This window comes from Lagenorhynchus albirostris, chromosome 10 (assembly GCF_949774975.1).
Source record: "Lagenorhynchus albirostris chromosome 10, mLagAlb1.1, whole genome shotgun sequence".
NCBI lineage: Eukaryota > Metazoa > Chordata > Mammalia > Artiodactyla > Delphinidae > Lagenorhynchus > Lagenorhynchus albirostris.
The window spans coordinates 10,656,542-10,669,770 of NC_083104.1; positions in this window are offsets into that span (position 1 = coordinate 10,656,542).

The window sequence follows — 13,229 nt, forward strand, 5'->3', positions numbered from 1 at the left end:
TATAGCATATCCTCATAGGGTTGTTATCAAAAATAAAGAAGGTAATAGAGCTGAAACTCTTAGATTCGTGATTGGCATGCAGTAAGCACTAAATAAATATTTGCTCTTATTAAAACAGGAGGTCCACAATTTCTGTGGCTGAAGTGACAATTTCAGACAAAGTCTCAATTGATGCACTGAATGAAATATATAGTGAGAGCTGAGCAAACTGATCGTCCACAAGCGTAAGTCTTAATAACCAGAATTATCGGGACTGGTGACTAAAGTTGACATTAAGGGCGAAACTCCCTGATCCCGTGTTGATGACCCCACCCCACCGCCGCCTTTGAGCTAGCAGCTGCTGCTTTTGCACTAGGGTGACCTGCTCCAGCCTCCAGCGGATTCGTTCTACTCAGCTGCTGAGGCTTTTCCTTGATCACCTTTACGTGGAGTGAGAACTCACCCCACTGAAAAGTGATGGGTGGGTGAAACCCAACATGGCATATCCTTATTAAGGCAGGGAGTGGAGGCAAGAAAGTCAATTATGGCAGCCCGGAGCTCCCGTGCGGGGGCTGCCGTCCGGGGCTGCCAGCCACTCTTGCCTCAGGGCACCAGATAATAACTTCGGAATTGGCACTTGGACGGCTAGCCAGGCTCAGCTTCTACTACAGAGCGCAGGGATATGAAAGGCAGTACCTTTCAGAATAGCAGAAATGTCCTGAAAGTAGCAGGGCGATGGAATATTTAATAGATATGTTCTCCTGGTAGGTGGGTGTCAAGGAAAATGGTCTTAGGATGCTCATTAAATGTTACCAAGACATTGAGACAGAGACGGCACAAGAGGCCCAAGCAAAACTCAAACACTGTTTCACAGCCAGGATGAGTGGTTGGGTCGGAATAAACTCCACTAACGCATGAGAGACTGTATTCTGCATGCACCAGTTATGGGATGAAGTTACAACGAAAGTCAAGAAGAGTTCACTAAATTCACAGATAATATTCTTAATACAGGTAAAAGTTAGGAAAAGCCAGGCTCCACTTGCACTGCTACCCCAGGACATTGGTAGCAACTTTTAATACTGATGGTGTGGTTTGGAAAGGACTTTTTCATGACGTGTGGGCTGATGTATAACTTTCCTTTTAAAAATCAACTCACGTGGAAGACGTCAACATGATCATGTAAATAAAATATCAAGCACAGCACCAGGCAAATAGTAAACATTCGAAAGCATCAGCCATTTTCTTTTTCTCTTTCTTGTGTAACATGCCCTCTGGAGTAAGAGTTCCTTATTTTTTTAAATTTGTATTTATATTTATTTGACAACCGCATATATGTTACTATGTGCCAGGCAATCTTCTCAGTCTTTAATAACTCATTTAATCCTTACAACAAATCTATCAGGTAGGGTCAATTGTAAACTCTTGCTTTAAAAGTAAGGCAACTGAGCTGTAGAGATGCTAAGTGGCTAACTAATGGTGAGGCCAGGATTTGAAGCCAAAAATGCATGCTTCTAGTCACTATTAGTGGCCTTTCTGTTCTTTGAAGACAGAGAAGAAGTGCATTTATCTCTTTTATCTGCATTTAGGCAGTTCCTGACCCATGGGACGCACCCAGTATATGCTATTGAACATCAGGAAAAGCAAGCAGTACATCTTCCCGAGACTCTGGTACATACCTTTACCACATGCACTAAAACGATTCATATTCTCACTTAAGAACTTAAAAGAGAGAGGGCTTAGTGAAAACAGTAGCTTTTTGCCTGTCTGCTCTACCAGTCCAGATGGAGATTAGAGAGCAAATGTAATCATAAAAATGGGTAGAGTTTTCACACCATCTCTCAGGCATAGAACCAAATATTCAGAAGCTCTATGTTGAATCATCTTGTCCATTTCCCAGGCTGCTTTGACTCTCCATTTGTTTTAGTCCCTGCTCCTGCCATGATGTGATAAAAGACATCTGTTAGGATGCTTTCTTAAGCCTTTATGTTGCAAGGGCCTGATTCCACCTTCAGGTACAACTAATTTAGGACTCTAAGGGTATCACTGATGTTTGGCTCTTCTTCCATCTCTTTCACCTGCCTTTTTCAGTTTGGGCTGTGTTCCCAGGTTCTTCTCTCAACATAGTCAACTGGCTACATCAGCTCCGGGTTTTATACATTCTCAGCCCTTTAGCCCATGAAAAAGACAGACTTTCTTATAAACTCTAGCCAGTTTTGTTATAATGCATAGGTTTGAATTGAGTTATATGCCATCTATGAACAAATCGACTAATAGCCACTTTGGTCTGATCCCCTTTGGAACATGGGAATCAAATTTACAGTACTTTGGATCAGGAGAATCTGACGTACTGATTGATTAGGCCAGGCTAAGTGCCCTACCCTTGGGCCAATGGAAGAGATGGGTGACTGCAAACAAGTGCTACACAGGACAGATCGTTGTTCTTGCAGATGCAAACAACCTCCATTGTAAAAGTTTGAGAACAATTTAAATGGATATTGGAGAATTCAAATAGGATGTCTAACAGCTCCCACTTTTTTTTTTTGTCATCCACCCTCCGCGTTTTACAGCTTTAAAGTTTGTCTTTCTAATGACATTTTCATTTGACTTTAAACTTTCCATTATTGGAAAATCTAACTGTCAGGATCCTCATCCATCAAGTACAGGAACAGAGTGTTGTCATCTTAAAAGAGTTAGCAGCCAAGGCTTATTCCCTGAACGACTTACAAGCATGTTTTCTCCCTCTCTTCCCAAAACACCAAAATGAATCAGTTGCCTACAAACATGAGTACATTGCTCTAGTTACTAGAGTCACAGGTGAGCCTCTTGGTGCGTTTCCTTTTCCCACACAAGGAAGGCGTGCAAAAATTTTCAGTTCGAGGATGAATTAAGAAGTCACTATGGTACTTTTAAAATCATTGCTATAAGTATATTTGAGTAGAAACAATGTTATAGTGAAAATGTGTAAGATTTCAAGAATAATGATACAGCCAACACTTTTTATGCACCTCACAGTCTGAGACATTCTCCTTCCTTTGGTAGGCTCCCGTGTGTCCCTGTCTTGTCCCCTTCTCTAGAGTTCCCATGATTTTCACTATAATTTTACCACATGTGGTATCCGTAAACAATATACTGACTCGTTTTGCAGGTTTCAAATCTAGTTAATAAAATGTTAACAATTATATTTTACTGTGACTTGTTTTTTTGCTTGGTATTATATTTCTGAGAATGATTCATGTTATTGTACATAGCTGTAGTTTATTCATTTTTTCTGATAATGTAGTACTTGATTGCATGACTAGACAACCTCGATTTGTCCAATCTACTCTTTTTGTAAAAAAATATTTATTTATTTAGTTGGCTGTGCTGGGTGTTAATTGCAGCATGCGAGACCTAGTTTCCTGACCAGGGATAGAACCTGGACCCCCTGCATTGGGAGCTTGGAGTCTTAACTGCTGGACCACCAGGGAAGTCCCTATCCAATCTACTCTTGATGGACATCTATTAACAATATCACGTATGTGTCCCAGTAGAAGAGTGCAATTGTTTCATTAGGGACTATCCCAGATACTATTTTGCTGCGTCATAGGACTTGCCCATCTTCAACTTTACTAAATAATGCCAAGGTGTGTGCCAAAATGGTTAAAACACTATACACTCCCACCAACAGTGTGTGTGTTCGAGCAGATCCACATATATACCAACAGTGATGCTGAAATACTTTTCTTTTAATTAGATTTTAATTTATAACAATTTTACTTACAGAAAATGTGTGAAGAGAGTGCAGAGAATTCCCAGTATTTCCCATACCAACTTTCTTCTATTTGTAACTGTAGAAAGATACATTTGTTACCTTTAATGGACCAGTAATATTGAAACATTACTATTAATGAAAGCCCATACTGTATTCAGATTTTCATAGTTTTTACCTAATATCCTCTTTCTGTCCCAGGATACTATCTGTTAACTTTTACCATCCACATTACATTTATTTGTCATGTCTCCTTAGGCTTTTCTTGGCTGTGACAGCTTCTCAGACTTCCTTTGTTTTTAATGATCTTGACAGTTTGGGGAGAGGCATACTGGTCAGGTACTTTGTAGAATATCCCTCAATTGGGATTAGTCTGACGTATGTTCTCATGATTACACTGGACGTATGTATTCTTGGGAAGAAGACCACAGAGGTAAAGTGCCATTCTCATCATATCAGGGACACATGCTCTCAACATCACTTGTCACTCTTGGTGTTGACCTTGATCACCTGGCTGAGGTTGTGTTTGTCAGATTTCTCCGCTGGAAAATTATCCTTTCCATGCTGTACTCTTGGGAAGGGTGTTGCTATGCAAAGCACACTTAAGAGAAGAGTTATGTTCTAATTCCTTGAGGGTGGTGTATCTACATAAATCATTTGAAATTTTTCTTCATGGGAGATTTGCCTATTCTATGCATTTATTTATTTACTTATTTATTCATCCATTTATTGATTCACACATGTATGTATATCAGTATAGACTTATCTATATTTATTTTATATTTAGGTTATAATTTAATACTATTTTATTTATTTTGTTGCTCAAATTGTTCCAGCTTTGGTTACCCAGAGCTCTTTGAAAGACTTTTTAATTTTGTCAATGTGGGTGAATGACACATATTATCTCCTTAGGGTTTGAATTTGCATTTTTGTGATTCTCTACTCTGAGAATCACATTTGATATTTTTTCTATTGGATTGTGTTTTTTTTCTCATTGATTTCTTTTTGTTCTATTATGTTGGATACTTTTTTTTAGTTATATGTGTTAGACACATTAGTTATTTTCTCCCAATTTTTGGCTTCTCTTTTATTTATGGACTCTATTGACATACTACGTTCTTAATAATAAAGCAAATATTGATCCTCCTCTTCATGATTTGCAACACTGGAAGATTAGTTAAGAAACTCTTTGCTTCCTAAGATCATAAAGGTATTCTCCAAGATATTCTTTTGTAGATTGCCTTTCTGCTAAGTGAAATTGATTTGTGTACGTAGTGTGAGGTAGGAGTCCAATTTCTGTTTTTCCTATGTAGATAACTAATTGTCTCAGCACCAATCACTGAGGAATTATTTTGCCAGTGATCTAACAACATTTTAACAGTGTTATACATTGAGTTTTCACATTTGTGTGGGTCTTTGTCTAGGATCACATTCTGTTCCATTCTTCAATTTTCTATCCCTTTTAGAATATCATGTCCTTTTTTACTAAAGCTGTATTTATTTATTTATTTTACTTAGTAAGACAAGTCTTTCTAACTTGTGTTCAGGAGTCACTTGGTGATTCTTTGTCATTTGCTTTAACATATTAATTCTAGTATCTTTTTGTCAAGTTCCACAAAGATTAACAAAACAAAGAGTTGCTGGAGAATTGAATCTATACATCAACTTGGAGGGAATTGATCTCTCTACAATATTAAGCTCTTTACAGTATTCCAACCCACGTATATGGCTTATCTCTCCATTAAGGTATCTTTAATATCTTTCAATAAAGTTTTAGGATTTCCTCCATGATAATAGTGTTTGTTTATAAAAAAGAAATCTCTATATACCCAACCTCTATTGAGACCATCTGGTCCACAGCAGAAACTAAATATATATTTGATAAAAAGAAGAAAGAGAGGGAGGCAGGGAGACAGAAAGAAGATAAGCAGATACTGTGTCTTCTAAGGCCTTGCAGCCAAGCTTAAATTCTGTCCAGTAGGTGGGAAATCAGTGAAGAGTTTTGGGAAAATAAATAAATGCAAACATACATGGCAGCCTCAAGAAAAATGAATCAGGGAGGAACAAGACTGAAGGTAGTGAGACCAGTTGAAAAGAAAGTCAGGGGTCAGATGAACCATTTGTAGAAAGTCTGCAGTGATAAACAGGGATAAAGAGAAAGTGAGATATTTATGTGTTTGATATGGAAAAATAAGAAGGATTCATTAAAGGAAACAATTTTAAGGAATATACTGCAAAATAATACTTTACAATTTATATCTGAAATTTAAATGTTAGAGCAACTTAAAATGTCCATTCTTAGATTTCAGTTCCACTCTGGAACTTCAAGGACTTGGTCAGTCATTCACAGGGTACAACAACTTGAAAGACAAAGAAGTTCCTATGATCTGAGCAAGTCATTTTACCTCAGTGGGTTATTTCCTCATTTTATATGAATTAAGAGTTTGATTTAGATCATTGAAGCTCCTCCAAATAATAAAGGGTTATAATTATGCTTTTCCAGCTACAGGAATAACCTTGGCATTGAAACCCAGACCTGGCCTAATAGAAGCTACATGCATTCAGAGTTGAAAATGTAGAGGATATTCTTACTTTCTTTGGAGAGGAGATATGGGAAAAAGGGATGGAAATTCCTACAGATATGGATGAGGATGGAGGAGAAAGTGGTGTCCTACATGTGGATAACTATCATTAATTTATTCAACATTTTCATAAGTTTTTCTACTTGTGGCCCAAGTAACATTCTACCTGCTATAAGGTAGCAGCATAATTAGGCCAATCATATGAATCCTACAAAGGGACAAAGTCAATACCTGATTCATCTTTGGGCTCCCAATGTCTAGAATGGGGTTTTGTATGTAAGTGCTGAATACAGCTGATGTTTCAAAGAGAACAGTTCTATCATTGTACTTGAAAGAGATGGTATTTGTTGGTACATGCTTAGTTGTTCCCTGGAGGTAAAACAGTCCTGCCAATGGTTATTTCTGCATGGGTTCCTGGGATCCCAACTAGGTACCAAAAGTGTTCTTATTTAGATCTCAAAAATACCTTCAGGTGAAGTCACCAAAATTAGGTCAGCTGGTTATTGAAAAAGTATTAGGAAGTGTTGACAAAGGTAAGTGTTTGTACCATTTGCACAAATATCAAACCACCTTTGTCAGAAAATCAAAAACCAAAATACCAGGTAGTTTCTTCTCCATCAGAATTAACTCTTTGTGGCCAATTAGCTGAAGCCAGGGGCTTCAAGCTCTCTGAGACAAATTTCAGTTTTTCTCCCTCTTAAAATGAGATGTTTAAGAAGCAATATAACTTAACATTTAAATCAAGCCAAAAGGCACAAGTAGATTTCTTCCAAGATTAAATTGCTAAAGTTTATTTAAACCTAGAGCAAAGTTGGAAAAAATTCCACAGTGAACATAAAAATACTGACCATCTACATTCTACCATTAATATTTTACTAATCTTGGGTTTTTTTTTTTACATATCTATCCATCTGTACCTCTCTCCATGCATCAAATCTTCTCATGCTTAAGCATTTCAAAGTCAATTGCAGACATCAGTAGACAGCTCCCAAACATTTCAGCTGTGTGTCATTTACTAGAAAATTGTGGGTTACTGCAGTGACCACCTCATAGATTACATATAGTGAGACAGTAATACTGATAGTTTCCCAGAGGGTGGGTTGCTGTGAAAAGACATAAAGCCATTATCAAAGCCCGAGCCAAGATTTCCTGATTCCGTCTTTGCTGAGCAATACCGGGTCTTGCTGATCTGGATGGGAATGCTTGAATAGTTACCTAGATCATAATTACTACTATGTATTATAAGACATAGAAGTTATTCAAACAAAAAGAAAATTTTTCATGTAGGACGTGTAATTTGACTGAATCCTGAGCCACAAGCAGGATTTCAACCGGCACACCTAGCACAGTGCTCCGTCCAAAGGAAATGCTTCATTAATAAATTTTCAAATCCATTTTAAGATTTTCTATGCATTCGTTCTTCATTCAATACTCATTTAACATGACTAATCTGAATTAGTGTAAACATCTTTCACTCCCCAAAGCCCTTACTCACTGCTTCTTTCTCTGATGCTCACAGATTTTTCAATATAATATAAAAAATAAAAGTCTACTTCTTCCCCACATTAGTAATGCGCTTCCGTTCTCTGTTTCTTATGCCGGTGTTTTAACTGTTGGGTGCACATTTTTAATTATTGGGTGCTCTCTTATTTTTAGGAGTTGTGGTTTTGAAGTAAAGGAAAGAGAAGTCTAACTAGTTGCTTCAAAAATCAGTAGCTATGCAGTAGATGTTAAATAACCTTTTTTGGGGGGACTGGCATGTTGACTGCCTTTTAAGTGACAGTGTGTGTCTATGCCTTGTGTGCCACCATTATGATTCTTAATTTTGCTTTTAGTTCCTATAGAATAAAACCGAATAATTTGGCAAGAGATCCATCCAGAAAGTGCCAGGATAACTGATTTTCCCACCTACTACTGGGCAATACCTTGACATTGCAGTAAGTCTTAGTTTCTCCAATGTTTGTGTGATGGACTACATGTAAGCTCAGTCACAGCAAGATCTGAGGCTGTTTTTGCCTATGATTGGCCACTCAGCAGCTAGCAAAGGGCCTGGTAAATAGTAAACATTCCATAAATATTTTTGGATGTGTACCTGTTAAACTATTATCTACTCCAGCTACAAAGTTATTTTGAAATACATAATATAACATCATACTTTAATATTATTTTATTGTAAATATAATATCCTATAATGTATTATAAATATAATAACCTATAATAACAAATGAAATCAAAGCCTACAAGAGTATACAGAATAAGTAGTATGTTCATTTCCTAGGGTTGCTGTAGCAAACAAATTTGATGGATTAAAAAGAAAGAAATTTATTATCTCACAGCTCTGGAGGCCAAAACTAGGTGTTAGCAGGACTGTCCTCGCTCCGGAGGATCTAGGGGAGAACTGCCTAGGTTTTGCCTGATGTTGGTGCCTCCAGACAATCCCTGCAGCTGCATTACTCTGATCTCTACCTCTGCATTAACTTGGGCTTCTCCTCTGTGTCTATGTCTCCTTCTATTCTGTCCTTTCTCTTTTTTTTTTTCGGTACGCAGGCCTCTCACTGTATGGCCTCTCCTGTTGCGGAGCACAGGCTCCGGACGCGCAGGCTCAGCGGCCATGGCTCACGGCCCCAGCCCCTCCGCCGCATGTGGGATCCTCCCGGACCGGGGCACGAACCCGTTTCCCCTGCATCGGCAGGCGGACTCTCAACCACTGCGCCACCACGGAAGCCCTGTCCTTTCTCTTAAAAGGACACTTGTCTTTGGATTTAGGGCCCAACCAGATAATAAACCTCATCTAGCCGTCCTTAATTACATCTACAAAGACTCTTTTTCCAAATAAGGTCACATTCACAGGTTGTAAGACTTGGGGCATGGCTATATCAATAACTTTTTGTGGGCCACCATTAAACCCACTACTTATTCAATATTTTGTTATGCTCTCACAATGCCTGTCATGTGGAATAATGCAATTGAAGAGAATACTGTGCAGCAAAGTTTTATATTAACATACTGTATTTAAGGAACTGTTGAGAAATATAACTGATATATTTTTAACTTAAGCTGCAGTTTTCCTTTCTCAAAATCTTTATTCTATGTAATGTATCTGGAACTCAAATCATCCAAAAATGTAGCAAACTGTTGCTGTAAAGAAAATTCCATAATTTACCTCTAAGAAAATTAAAACTACCATAGATCTCAAAGTTGCAATTCTAATTAGAGAAATAATCTTTGGGGCATCTCCTCTAAGGAGCTGGAATCCCTCAGCAATTCTTCGAAAATCTCTGTATCTAAGGCTGTTGGCCACAGAGCTGAAATCAGTACAGTTATGGGATACAGGAGTTAAAGTACACATCATGTATCTGATAGCTTTTACTGATGCTTTCTCCCCTTTATAATTGAAAGCATCAGATGAAATACGTGGATTATATACTTCTTCAATAATTTAATGACAGTTGAACTTGGCACATTTTAAAATTTTGTATGTAATCAGTAGCTTGAATTCAAATAAATTTACTTTCAAGGTTTTCTTCTCTTCTGCCATTTTCTGAGCTACCTCTAGGTTAATGGCTTTGTGGAAACCTAACACAATTATTTGTGTGGCTAGTCAGGAAGCCACATATGTCAGACCAATGGCATGATATGAATTACATTGATTTGTCAAAAACAAAAAAAGCATCACGATTTTGGAGATATGTATTAGCAGATGACTGCACTTTCATTTTATTTGGTGGACCTTGCCCCTAGATGGTGCTGTAGGTTGGCTGACCATCTTAGTTTTTCATGCCTTTCCGTACTCTTGTCTTTCACTGATCCTCCCTAGGTATTTGAGAAAAATGTTACTCAGATGCCTTCAAACTGAAAACTGAATTTGGTAGGGCTTTGATATGTGAAGATGGGGGTAAGATCTTTTAGATGCACTAACAGTGTGAGACAAGACAGAGAAGCCAAAGTTGTTCAAAAGGTCTGGGCAGAGGAGATCACACATAGAAGAAGGCCCACTGGTTGTGTCACAGGGGAAGGCATGGGTCCTGGGAGAGGGGAGGGAAAATGTTGAAGAAGACTGATGGAAACATCTAGCATGCATGCCTAAGCCTTCTACTATCAGGCACCAAATGGTTGAAATAAATGTCTGCATCTCCCAACTTTATAGGATGGTCTACATGAAGGAGGTTTGTATCCTACTGAGTCCAGCCCACTCTTATACTGATTACAAGTGTGCAATTATAAATGGAGATGAGAGCTATGAAGGAAGTGAACATAGTCCCACAAAGTAATAACGAACATGTACTCTGAGCCCTTGAGTTGGACTGGAGAAGGGACGGCTTCACTAAAGAAGCGAATCTACACCTGAGATGTAAAGAATGAGTAGAATTCTACTAGTGAAAGGAGGAAATGGGGAAACTGGTTGAGAGAGAATGGCCATATGGTGGAATCAGCAAGTGCAAAAGATGGGTGAGAAGTGGGAGCTTGGTGTAGTTACAGAACTGAAGATGACCGGTACAGCCAGATATTAGAAGGTAAGGGGGATAGTGGCAGGACAGGAGGCTAAGGAGTAAGCAGAGCCTGCTGCCTACCTCTGTTTTTAAGCCTTGAATGAGAATATCATCGCCTAGGGAAGGTGTACGGTTGGATGTGCACTCCCTTCTGTGAGTGGTGGAATAGGACGTTGGAAGAAGAGCATTATTCATTCCACCCAACTTGTCAAATACGCATTTTCCTTCCTTAGAGACTTTATGATAACGTGTTGTATTTCTTGTAACTTACTTTATTTATCTTAATCTGTCTTGTGTTATAGTTTCTGCTATCCTTGTTTAATCCCCTTCATTAGATTGTAAGCTCCTGGCCTACCACTTTTATAATAAATATTTGCTAAGCTCAAAGAAAAGGCATTACAAATACCGAGTTTATCTGTGGATTAGCAGTAGATCACCAGGTCCCCTGGGCCCTGGTGTCAATTCAAATTGCTGTTTGAAATGTGTGAAATATATTTCCAGTTTTTGGAATATTATATATATTAGCATTTTTCATACTTACCATTCTTATTTTTGTTTTCCTTTGTATCTTATGACATTATCTCATGTATTCTGTATACCAGATCTCGTTTTCATTCATTCTTTCACGCACTCACATTCATGCTTGGATTCGTATATACCATGCTTGGTACTAGAAATTATTTAAGGCATCATTTGTGAGAATAAATTAATAGGTCTTCCACCAATATGAGCATATTATTCAAACTTCTGGATCTCAGTTTCCCAATAGTGGTGATAATATTAGCTACCTCACAGAATTCCTGTGATGGTTCAGTGAGATCAGCCACATAAAGTACAGTATCTGTAATATAGAAGTCCTGACTCCATGCCGTTATTTCTATGAATGTCATGATGATGAGGATGAGGTTGAGGATGATGGTGCTGGTGGCAATGGTTGTGGATGGGGTATGGGAACAACTTTGCTAGTTATAGAATTGATACCCTTTCTATGTACTACAATTATTTTGGTGTTAACATAGTTAATCCACCACTAGTACTGAGTGTGACATTTCAGGTATTCCAAATCCCACAAATATGTAAGTAAAATCGTGAATAACAATAATTGTTACCATTTACTGAATGCCTACCAAATGCTTAATTTTGGTAACGACTTTTTTTTTTAACGTCTTTATTGGAGTATAATTGCTTTACAATGGTGTGTTAGTTTCTGCTTTATAACAAAGTGAATCAGTTATACACATAAATATGTTCCCATATCTCTTCCCTCTTGCATCTTCCTCCCTATTCCACGCCGCTAGGTGGACACAAAGCACCGAGCTGATCTCCCTGTGCTATGCAGCTGCTTTCCACTAGCTATCTATTTTACGTTTGGTAGTGTATATATGTCCATGCCACTCTCTCACTTTGTCACAGCTTACCCTTCCCTCTCTCCACATCCTCAAGTCCATTCTCAAGTAGCTCTGTATCTTTGTTCCCATCTTGCCCCTAGGTTCTTCATGACCATTTTTTTTTCTTAGAGTCCACGTATATGTGTTAGCATACGGTATTTGTTTTTCTCTTTCTGACTTACTTCACTCTGTATGACAGACTCTAGGTCCATCCACCTCACTACAAATAACTCAATTTCATTTCTTTTTATGGATGAGTAATATTCCATTGTATATATGTGCCACATCTTCTTTATCCCTTCATCTGTTGATGGACACATAGGTTGCTTCCATGTCCTGGCTATTGTAAATAGAGCTGCAATGAACATTTTGGTACATGTCTCTTTTTGAATTATGGTTTTCTCAGGGTATATGCCCAGTAGTGGGATTGCTGGGTCATATGGTAGTTCTATTTTTAGTTTTTTGAGGACCCTCCATACTGTTCTCTATAGTGGCTGTATCAATTTACATTCCCACCAACAGTACAAGAGGGTTCCCTTTTCTCCACACCCTCTTAAGCATTTAATTGTTTGTAGATTTTTTGATGTTGGCCATTCTGACTGGTGTGAGATGATACCTCATTGTAGTTTTGATTTGCATTTCTCTAATGATGTTGAGCATCCTTTCGTGTGTTTGTTGGCAATCTGTATATCTTCTTTGGAGAAATGTCTATTTAGGTCTTCTGCCCATTTTTGGGTTGGGTTGTTTGTTTTTTTGATATTGAGCTGCTTGAGCTGCTTGTAAATTTTGGAGATTAATCTTTGTCTGTTGATTCATTTGCAAATATTTTCTCCCATTCCGAGGGTTGTCTTTTCGTCTTGTTTATGGTTTCCTTTGCTGTGCAAAAGCTTTGAAATTTCATTAGGTCCCATTTGTTTATTTTTGTTTTTATTTCCATTTCTCTAGGAGGTGGGTCAAAAAGGATCTTGTTGTGATTTATGTCATATACTGTTCTGCCTATGTTTTCCTCTAAGAGTTTGATAGCGTCTGGCCTTATATTTAG